The sequence below is a fragment of the Anas acuta genome, chromosome 2 (genome assembly GCF_963932015.1).
Source record: "Anas acuta chromosome 2, bAnaAcu1.1, whole genome shotgun sequence".
NCBI classification, from domain to species: domain Eukaryota; kingdom Metazoa; phylum Chordata; class Aves; order Anseriformes; family Anatidae; genus Anas; species Anas acuta.
This window is the reverse complement of record NC_088980.1, coordinates 121,385,272-121,397,297: the sequence shown is the minus strand read 5'-3', so window position 1 is coordinate 121,397,297 and position 12,026 is coordinate 121,385,272.

The following is a 12,026-nucleotide window of genomic DNA, read 5'->3' as shown; positions in this document are numbered from 1 at the left end:
TAAGAAATCCTGGGATTTTCTGAAAGCATTCAAAAGGATCAGTAAGCAATCTGCCTGTATCTCCTTCCTGCCACTGTGCATATAGGATGGAAACACAATAGGGAAAAATAAAATAAAATAAAATAAAATAAAATAAAATAAAATAAAATAAAATAAAATAAAATAAAATAAAATAAAATAAAATAAAATAAAAGCAGACAGCTAACAAGCAGAGCATGGATGACTCTCTTATGATCCAGCAGTTAGAGACAGGATCAGGCTTGCAAGGAATGGGAGATGGATAAAGAGACAGAGCCAGTGTGAGTTTAATCCTGATCTCAGAAGAGCCAGGGTGTTTCAGAGTTTCTCTGTAGTTGTGTGTGGATCAGAATTTGTGCCCACATGAAAATGTAACAGTGAATATGGATGACTCAGGCTAAAATTTCTGAGAAGGGATCAGGTGTTTCTGCCTAGGTCCTGGCTGAACATCTCTCCTTATTCATTCATTTATGTGCTTCCCAGCCAAGCAACAGGGCCTTTTCATCAGCTTCCCTGTGGTTGTTGACCTATGGCTTCAGGCATAGGAAGCCCAATGGATCCTGGTGACCACAGGACTGTTTTCTGATACCTACTTTGATGTGTGCTAGGACACATCACCATGGCACAGCTTCAACCTCCTCCATGGGTGGCTTTCATGGAGACTATTTTTAGCATATGGCCACCACATCCTTCTCTTTTTTTCCTTTATTCATCCTCTGCACTACTTTGGTTATTCAGTCACATGCTTCTCCCATGCAAGATAGGAATTTTAGTTTCAGGAGGATGGGAAACTAGCACAGACAGCAGTCACTAGCAAATGCTTATGGAAAGACCTTTAGAAAAGGAACAAATGTAACAGTAATTATCCACTATATACAGACTATCTGATACTGCTCCCAGTGCTTCCTCCCAAGTGAATTCTTTATTTTTTTTATTTATTATTATTATTATTATTATTACTGCAGTTTGACCAATTTTTTCTACAGTAGACATTCCTACTTTTTAATGAATCATTAAACTCATCTTTATTTACCCAAACTCAGACTCAGTACTTTCTGTTCAGTGCCTTAACTAAAATGTTTTTCACACCGCTAGACCTTCCTCCCCAAATTGTTTCTGATCGACAATACAGCTTCATCTGCAGTCAGTGCCCTGAGCACTGCACCTCCCCTATCAACCGTTTCAGGCGGGAGGGAAAACACACCCTATCTGCCTATGATATCCTCTTTATTTCCTTGTTGCAGCCCTTTTCATTTCTCCCTGGCTGTTCTCTGACAGCTGCAGCCCAGGCTCCAATCTGCTGCAGGTGGCTCTTTTTGCCCTTCAGGCTTTCTTCACCATTGTGATGCATTAATGAAGTAGAGCTCCCTGTCAGACTTCATCAGCAGTCTTGTGAAGGCAGAATGAAATCACTTCTATTGACCCACTGGCATATTTATAGGCTCCTTCTTTTTTGCTGAGTATGGCAGTTATCACCTTTCCATCCTCATGTTGTGTTTATTCAGCAGAAAGCTAAATCACATCTGTGCACAAGTGGAACATTAATCAGTAAACGTAAGCCTCTCATAAAGACTGCTGAACCTATCTAATTACCAGAGCTGGGACAGCTCACAACACCTACCCCTCAGAGGGGTTCACAACCCCATCAATCCACAGCCCTCTAAATAGAGCCCAGTGAGCTCAGAGACTTTCATCTCTCCTTTTGGTAGGTTGTCCCCAGAATGCAGCATTTTAAAGTTTTCCTGGACTTATTCCTCGCAACCCTCTTTTCTTCTACAGCAAAAACAACAAACCCACTGGGGAGTACTTTTTTTTTCTTTTTTAATTCTGTCTCTGTTCTCTTCTTTCTTATTCTGCTCACCAGACAGGAATGGAATGGAATGGAATGGAATGGAATGGAATGGAATGGAATGGAATGGAATGGAATGGAATAGAATAGAATAGAATAGAATAGAATAGAATAGAATAGAATAGAATAGAATAGAATAGAATAGAATACCTTAGTTGGAAGGGACCTACCTAATATAATAATGTAATATAATTATGAGAATATTTGCTTCCGATGTAATCTGTTACCATGCATATCCATCTGCCTGCCCTCCTTAACAGTTTTGCTCCCTATTTTCCACCAATTACCAAAATCAATCAGCATTTTACAGTAGACAGAATGGTCTACTGGGGTTGGAGTTTATCACACATGCAATTGTATAAATTCATATTATAATACAAGGTAGAGCATAATACTACGTCAGCATGGTAATATTTTCAGTGATGCAAAAGTAGCAAAAGATTTTGATACACATTGTGTAAAAAGTGATTAGTTGATATATTTACATCTGTGATGGAAAACAGATGTTGTCCAACAAAATTTGTATCATTTTTAATGAGATAACAAATTTGGCTACCCAAGATAGATAGATATACTTTAGCTTCTGAAATGTTTCTGACTTAGTCTTCCTTCAGTCTGATGAAATTAATAGTTTTCTTTCTGAATTTCAGTTAACTAATTTATTTTCTGAAAGACTGGTCAGCACTATCTAGAAAACATCAAATGGATTAAAACCAGGTAAATCTATAAATCTTAAAATAGTAAAGCATAATCTTCTGGGCATATTTTAAGCAGTAATTTTTCTTAGTCCTTTGCTATATTTAACAGTCAAGAGGAAGATTTTGAAGGTAGATTTTGCCAATAAGATAAAAATTTCTACACTCATTAACAAGGACAGATCAGTTCCAGAGAGAAAATGGCTTATTTTAGTAATATGCATTTTAATAAAACTTAATCTACAAATCAAGATATTTTACGTATTTATGAGAGAGGAAAATACTTCAGAAATTGTTTTGCGGTCACAAGAGTAGACATGGTGTCATGTGGCAGCTAAAGAAGCAAATGTGGCCCTTGACTGAATGATCAAGGGAATGTCAGATAGAAACTAGGAGGTGTTTATACTACAGTGAGATCATTAGCAAAATCTGCTAATGGCTCCTAAGTTTATCACATGAGAAATTCAAGAAAGACGGCTCCAAGAATTAATTCAGTAACTAGAAAACCTAATTACTGTGAGAAGCTAAAGCTGTTTAGTGTATTTCAGTATATTTAGTATATTTCAGGAGGAAATATGATCAAGTAATTACTTAAATAGGACGTAAATTTCAGGTGTTAGTAAACTTATTTATCTAAGTAGTCAAAAGTATAGCAACAGTCAGAGCTTGGTTGCTTATGCTCAATAAATACAGTGCTAGAATAAGAGTTAAGATAATTTTAAAAGTAAAGAGAAACAACGAGTGAGACAAATTAGCTAGCTTTGCATTGTTTTCTCTGCCACATATATAAACCAGGATAACAAAATCTCTAAAAATAGATGCCATGTTTCAATCAAAAATTATTACTTTTTATAGATAAATCATTTTTACAATTTTAGAAACTTAGATGATCTTATATCCAAGTAGGTAATAATTCAGGTCCTTTTTGAGGTAGCATTTTCATGCTCAACAGTGATCTATCTTCATGTCCACTAATAGGCCTCATTCAAACTCTGAAATTTTTACCGATGACAAAATGGATAATTAAAATTTTAGGGGCTTGCCTAAGCTATTAAAGAAAATAATTAGACCAGGAGGAGATGGCTTAAAAATTCATATTCACATCACTAGAATACAGGTCAAGAAGTATTAATTGCAAGGATCATGTAAACCATACACAGTCAGGAATTCAAGAAACTCAAATCTAGATTATTGAAGTAATTGCTCATTGGACATGCAACCTCCTTCAGTTTACCTGGCAGGTTTTAAGGAAACCAATGGTTTTAATTATAGAGATATAAACACAGAGAAATTCTGTTCAGTGACTGTATTATAGAAGTACTAAGGTGGTGAACTTTTGTCTCTTTCCATATGAAGAAAGCTGTGAGTTCTACTCCTCATGAAATCTGTCTCATTATTCAGTTAATTTAGTGATATAGTCATAGTTTGTTGCCTTTTCTAGGAGATGTCATTAAACTATAGTAGGAAAATAACAGGTGACCATCTAAAAAAAAAAAAAAATCATTGTTGCTGGTAATTTAAAATTGATAGATTCTTAGGTTTCTTCACCGTTAATGTTTATTTAACAGGTTTAGTTTTATTTTTTCACAGGACAAAAGAGTGGACTTGCCCTTGAATGACACTATTTCAGGTGATTTTCAAGCTTCATTTCTGTTTGTAAAAAGCTTTAGATATTTCCTTATAAAGGTAAGCTAGAAATCTAAGATAAGCCATTACTTATGACATCTGAAATTCTTTCAAATACAATAGCCTAGTAAGTATGAATTAACAAGATTTTATTATCTTATTGTGAGGACTCAGATCATTCCAAGAAAAGCCAAATGAAACTAGAGGATCTTCCTCTGGGATCTGAGTATTTAAAAGAAGCTCATCATGTATGTGGAATTGATTATACTGTGTTGAAACAAAATGAAAGAATCAAACAATGCGTTTTTTTTTTTCTGTTGGGAAAAGAACAGCAGTTTGTAAGTCATTTGTGGTTTCAGCATCCATGTCCTCTATGTGTACAACACTTTTTGTCTGTCTTCTCCCATCGGAGAGTGTCTATTGAGCCAGGCAACTGATACAACCTAAGATTATATGTTCCTTGTTATGTCAGATAAGAAAAAGGAGACCATGTCTACATGAATGTGTGTAAATCCAACTATAGAACAAGAACTCCAGGCATCGCTTTGCCATCATGCAATAACAACACAATTACCAAAAAGCTACCAAATGTCAATTAGTTCAGTCGTCAGACACTGAGGAAGTCAGGGAGGTAGAGAAGGCTCGTACCACTGAAGTGAAGATTACTCTTGCTAAGAATCCATAGCCCACCATTTACAGTACAGTTCTGACATCTGAAGTAATACTTCTACCACATGCTGTCAGAAGGAGACCATCAAAGAACTGCTGACATCATGCACTATTTTCTGGTCTTGAAGTTCCAAGATATCAAGACAAAGAAGAGTGTTCACATGCATGTGAACTCAGGTACCTTTTTGTTCTGCCACTTGTCATTCTCCAGCATGCACCAAAAAACAATGAATTCAGACGGTCATTTCACTTCTACCCTGCTTTATTCAAGAGAATTAGAGACTTTGAGTGTGTTTTTAATGTCCTTATTTAATTATTTTATCTATACTTCCAACATTCAAAAATATGTCAGAAACAACTCTCTTGGGGAGGGTTCATACCTCTCAAGATTATGTAATATTTTATCAGATCACCTTCCGCAAGACAAACACGCCTTTAATTCTGTAGTAACCCACAGAGGGTTTGACATGAGCAGCTGTGGTAGTTCCCTGTGGACCAAATATTGGCTGTTATTTACCTTAAAAATAGTCTCAAGTTTATAATACTCTGGACCTAGATGATCTCTATTCAGCTGCACATGCTCAGTCAAGTTTCCTTACACCATCATATGTAGTGCCAATGTTGCCCTAAGGAATTATTTCCATGTGCACAGACAGCATTGCGTAGTCTTTACAGACTGCATGAATAAAGACTGTTATTCTGAGTTTTATCACAGCAGGAGCTGAGGAATTTCACTCAAGAAAACAAATTGATAGTGTTACCACGAACCCTTTTGGAGTGGAAAAAGACCCTAAGAATAGTCTGGGGAGCAGATAAAACTGGTCTGGTTCCAGGATATCCCTTCCAAATTAATTCTGAAGCAAGTAACCTCAAAAAAGATCATCTTCAAATGCTCAGAACACGAGAGGATGTTAGGGTGCATGGTTAGAACCTGTGTCTCAGCTGAAGGCAACAAAACCTTTCACTTATGCCACCCAGGATAAAATAAGGATGCTCTTCAGGAGTTTCTTGAAGACTATTATCCTCTTTGTGAGATCTGTTTTAAGAGGTACCTTGTACATATAGAAGTTTCTCTATGACCAATATGACACACTTATTTCAAATTATCTAGAAAATGAGGTATTATAGACCCTTCCAAACCCACCAATCTTAACATTACTATTACTACTACTATGTACATACTTCCCATGACAGGCTCTTCAAGGGGGAGCTTTTCCTTGATGTCTTGTTGACTGTTGTACATCTGTCATATGAAGTCAGAATACTGCTGAGACAGCGAGGGTTAATACCATAGCATGCATTTTGACTAAATGGGAAAAAAGGATGGGGGTAGAAAAGACGGGAAGAAGTAAGAAGAAAAGAGGAGGAGAATAGCAAAATTTGACAAATGCTTTCCTCAGCATTATGTCAAACATGTTTACAGAACTGCACAATTAATAAAAAAAAAAAACCTGCACTAGAGTCCCTAATTACTATTCTACACAGGGTGGAACACTTCTTCATTATCCCTTTTTGAATTGATTGTGTACATCAAACAGTCAAGATATAAATAAAATATGCCTGCATGCATAATACCCTCACATTAAAGCTGAAGGCAATTAACCTATGATTTTTCATTAATTAAATTAAAATAGCCCTCTGAAAATGTCTCAAATCAAAACAAGTTCCTTGCAGAGTTGGTTTGTTGGTTGTTTGATTTTATTTTTTTTTTTTAATTTCCATGATGCAAGGAGACTGTTTGTAAAATTATTGGTACAATGAAAATGCAATAAACCTCCTCAATTTTATTTAAGGCTACCAATTTTTATTTGTGACTCCAGTGTTCTATATATTCTAATAGTATTCTAATTACAATATTGGCTTTATTCTTCCATCGTTAAAATATTTACAAATGCTTGTCCACTAGTTAGCACATTGTTTATATTCCATTTATTACTAATTGTAGTGATGTACTTCCTAGAATCACAATTGGTATTGATCTGGTCAGCAACTTGGCAAAAAATATCTGACCCTAAGAGTGAGACACCTTTTTCTCCTAAATTTATATAAATGATGACAAACTTGGTTAGTGTAAGGGTGTATTAGAGCTTTATGTTTATCTCCAGTTGACTGAATTTAGGCTGTGTTACCAGATGGAGGTAAGAGTAAGTCCGCTTGCCACCCCATAGCCAAACATTTGTCATTAATCAGAATGTTCAAATAAATGGAGTTATGCTAAAGACACCTTCAGATGTCTATTTGCTTTGTGGATTGTGAGGATACACAATCAAAAATCAAAGAGAAGACATACTACAGCCAAGAATACTCATTGGATAATAACAGAATGTCTAATACAAAATTGCTGTTTGTGAGATACAACTGTTTTCCTTTATCAGATTTAAAGAATAGCTACCCTTATGGTCTATCAAGGTCACAGATCTGGATAGCAAATGTGATAGTTTTTTTTGTTGTTGTTGGCTGGTTGGTTTTGTGTGTGTTTGTTTGCTTATTTTTTTTTTTTAACCTGACGATACGGAATTTTACATAGCTCCAGTTATTTAAATACCTTTAATAATAAGAAAACACAAAATAAAATACCTGCATGTTACATTCTAAAATTAAATATTCTCACTGTAGGAGTGTTGAATTAAGTACCTCCCTTACATGAGGGTATTAAGATTTTCAAGTACAGAAGATGTGAACAGAGGTGGTAATTTTTTTAGTATGGGTCACACATGCCAAGGTGGTAGAACAAGGCTGTGTTCTTGAGTCTAAGCATTGCTGAAAGTCCTGAGGCCATGTGCACAAAAGAGCAGAGAGCATTTAGTGCAGGGCAGGAACATGTTCTTCCATGCTTTATCATCCAAGGAAAATCCAGCACGGGTTTCAGAAGACACAACCAAACAACTGCAGTAAGTCTCACAGAAGCAGCAATGACAAAAAGAGAAGTCCTACATGTACTCACAACAAGTGTAAGAAGTTGAATATTGAGACACGGAAGGATAAGGACAGATATTTTGTCTTTCTGCTTGTTCAGACATCACTGGTTGGAATCTCTTGCCTCAGGGAAAAGAATCACTTTGGTTCTTATTTCTTTGTCCATAAAATGGGGATAATACTGACCTCCTCCAAGTGCTGTTAGAATAAGTACATTGAAGATTTCATGGAATTCAATGCATTTAACAGTGAGTTAGTAGAGACCAACAGGTACTTCTGCTGTGTCACAAGTCTTCAGGTCAGATACAACCACAGCTTCTCTTATGTTTTAACAGACCATTCAAGCCTCAAGACTTTGACTTTCTGTTAGGAAGAATCCCACATTTCTGAACACCTCAAAGCCTTCAGCACTGTTTTCTTTTCTTCCTCCTTTTTTTCTGCTGGAAGGCCATCACTTTTCTTGGCATCGGTGCAATTCCATTCACACACTGAGAGCTCAATAGCTCATTTATACTAACACACACTTTTATGTTCAAATATTCATTGTGTGTTTGCCTCTTCTCCAGAAGGAATTAATTTTAGATTGTCAAGGTCTCCTAATCTTGGTCAAGGTAAAGAAATAAGCAGGTGAAATAAGTCAGTCATATCTTCCCTAACAGCAATACAGAAAATCATCATACATCACTTTTTTTTCTAGTTGCGATTTGGCAATTTAATGGGAAATAATGATCAGAAATTTCATGAGAAACTGCAGTTTCAGCTATCTTTTTTCCCTCAGATAGTCTAACTGATTAACAATCTAATTAAACGCAGAATAATTGTTCTTAACCTGTGTTTAGCTTTGAAGATAACTACTATTTCAGACCTGAAAGAGGGCTTATGTGCCTAAAATCATCTGTTTCTTCCAACTGTATGACTTGCTCTAATAAAAGATCTTACTTGACCCATAAATCTTGCCTTGAATTTATTATTGCATATGAGCACAATTGACATTCCGTTGAATATTCAACCCATTTCCTTCCCAGAGCAAAAAATAAATAACCTCTCATCCAGGTCATGGCAGAGGCTCAGTCAGAAAATTAATTATAATACCCACGTGTCTAAAAAAAAACTATACCAACATTTATTTTTAAGCTTGAATTCTTGCACCATTAATTTTTAAATTAAATGGGAAACAATCAATGGTTTTTAAAAGCATAAAGTGTTAGAAGCTGGACAGAAGACTCTATCAAGTACTGCCTTCCCAGTCTAGTTACCAGACATTTTCTCAAACTAACTTAACTGCTTCTCCTCCTATAAAAGTACTGCAAGATATTCATTCATCTTCTTTGTGGAGGACAACTTTCAGCTCCTAAACTGTCATCCTAATTTCATTCATAACAAGTAAATTGAGTTATTTTCTTTATCCAAGGGTAGATAACTCCTAATGGACTCTGTTTCTGCTCTTCAAGCAGCAGAGCCCACAGTGCCGGAGAAGAGCTATTGGTCTGTTGCAGGTACTTAGCTGATACTTTCATGCACAGGCAATGCCCCTTATTTCCTACAGAACATTAAAACTGGTTGTATATCTCTATACCTCAGTCAAAATACATGTATGATCAAAGTAGATTGCATTAGGGGTACTACATGTTGAGAAACAAACTAACAAACTACTGTTGAGAAACAAACAAACAAACAAAAAACAACAGCAAAACCCATGAAGACTACAAGATGCTTTTTTTTTTTATCAGCTAGAGTCATTTTATAGACTGAGCTACATCTCCATACCTCTGATATAAAAATCATTAGGCCTAGAAAATAACCACAGTGAACCAAGTGCTGAGCTCATTGCACTTCTGAGGGATTTGTGACCAAAAATAATTTTTTGATTCTAAGCTCTGGAAGCTATTTTTTATCCTAGACAGGAAAAATTCAACTGAGGGAAGAATGGAAGGGCACATATCTCCGTCACACTACATCCTTAAACAAAAACACCACAACCACCACAAATAAATAAAATAAAATATAATATAATAAAATAAATCATAATAAGAACTTATGTTCAGGACATGGACTGGGTCAACATTTCTCTTCCAAAGTCACCTGAAATTTGCATGCCACTTCTTGTAACATTTTCTTCCTCCTATCAGTTGTTGTTCTTTTCTCTTCAACTACTGTTTTCCTACAAGGAAACCAATCAGAGAAATTTATCTGAAACAAGTTTGTGTTATGTAGACCAGAGTCTTAGACACCACAGGTGCTAAGGAAAGCAAGTGTCACATGCTTAAACAGAAACTGAGATTGTTAGCTTTACTCTATGCATGTAAAGAGTTTTGAGGGGTTTATGCAACATTAACCAAAAATAACTTTAAATTACTAAAAAGTGGGATTTTCCCACTCTTCTCCCCACCCCTCAAAAATAAAGAGTTTGTGAAAAGATATAAAAATGTGTTTGCAAACAAACGAACATGAAGATTCTTTCTGGCAGCAAAATACTCCCTCACTAGAGTCTCAGGGGATTTGCATAAATACAAAAAAAGTGAAACTGCAAACAGCTGCAGTGTCATAGGCTATCACATGGTTTCCTATGATTATCACCTAAACAGACAAACAGACAATAAAAGAGGAAAAAGAGAAACTGTTATCATATACGGGAGGGACAAGAGTGGGAACACTCTGCCTAATGTTCTGCCTTAATGGAGAGCCATGACAGCCAGCTTCACCTAGAAAACCTCCAATGTATGAGACAGCCAGGATAAGCAGACATATCACATACCAGGGCATTAGCCTCGGATTTCCTCTTTTATGTCATGCTTAGGATACTTCAAGATGAACTAAACATTTTAACAAATTTAGGAGTCACAAATAGCTATGCTGGCTTTCAAACATTACTTTTCTCATTTTCATAAAATGGAAAGAAACAGGGAATATAGACAAAGGATTTTGGTTACACAGAACTTCAACAAGCTAGAGTCTGAAAGTTTGCCATAAAACTCTTGCTGTTTTTTTCAAGGCCAGCAGAAGCCAGGGAAATACACCTTAAATACCACCACCATGAATCATTTCAATAAACACAGTGGTAGGGGAAAGCAGGAACATGAACACCATATATTTTTTAATTGTAAATTGCACATGTTTTTAATTTTTAATTAAATTTTATGATTTTTTTAATTGTAAAAATTACAAGAAACAATATGCTGGATCATCATGAATACATGCCCAAGAGGTCTTTAGATCAGAAACTGACCACAGTTTCCAAGAGAGCTCTCCATGATTTCAGTTCAGTGACATATTTCTGCTTGACCAGACAGTTATTCATGTAAAACTTCCATCTGTAAGTGCTGGACAGGATCTACTATTAAAAAAAAAGTAAAAATGGATTGCTGGTATTTCTTCATGTTGCCTGCTTTGCCACAAGAGAGAAAAGAAAAACATGACAAATATAAAACTATTCTAGGATGAACAGCCTGAACACAAGTTCTTGTCATCTTCCTACCTGTCAGGAGAGCAGAAAAGAAATAAACACTCATTTAAGTTAGTCTAAACTGCCTAAATGAAGGAAAAAGTAGATATGATTCCAACAAACAATACATTTATTAGATCTGCCACTTGAAATCACTACACTATATGCCCCTATAATTCAAGAAAAAAAGCGTAGGATTACAAGTTACAAATTCAGTTCATGTAATGAAACAGTACATTGCAGTGTGTCTCTTCCTAAAAGAAGGATTATGATGGAATTCAAAAGTGTTAAATAAGCTTAATACTTGTCTCACACTCTAAGGATGCACCCATAGTCTGAGCTCAGTACAGGCCTCTAACAGGGTAACACTGGCTTTCATGACCTGTGTAGCTTCCAGTCCATTATAGCTCCTGTTAGAGCACAGTCAGGTCATACTGAAGGTGTTTACACTGATCTGAGAAATGTTCAAGCTCCAGATATATATCAACTGGTGTTTTGTATAGTAATGCACCTGGTATTGTCACAACAGATTGCATAAATGAGAATTAAGTCTCACAGTGAGTTGCTGACAGTGCTGAAGTGTTCCACTATGATAAGTGCTGCAGCTTATTCTAAACATACAAGTTGCACATAAATAACGTGGGAATTAAACTAGCCTGCTCTCAGAACACACAAAGTCTTCTGGTACCCAACAAGGAACCAGTGTGAGGAGCAGCTGAAGCAGCAAGAGCTTCTGAAGCTGGAAAACAGAAAGATGAGAAACTGTTGTGACAGATCTGCTTTAGGACGTTTCTGATTTGTCTCCAGATAG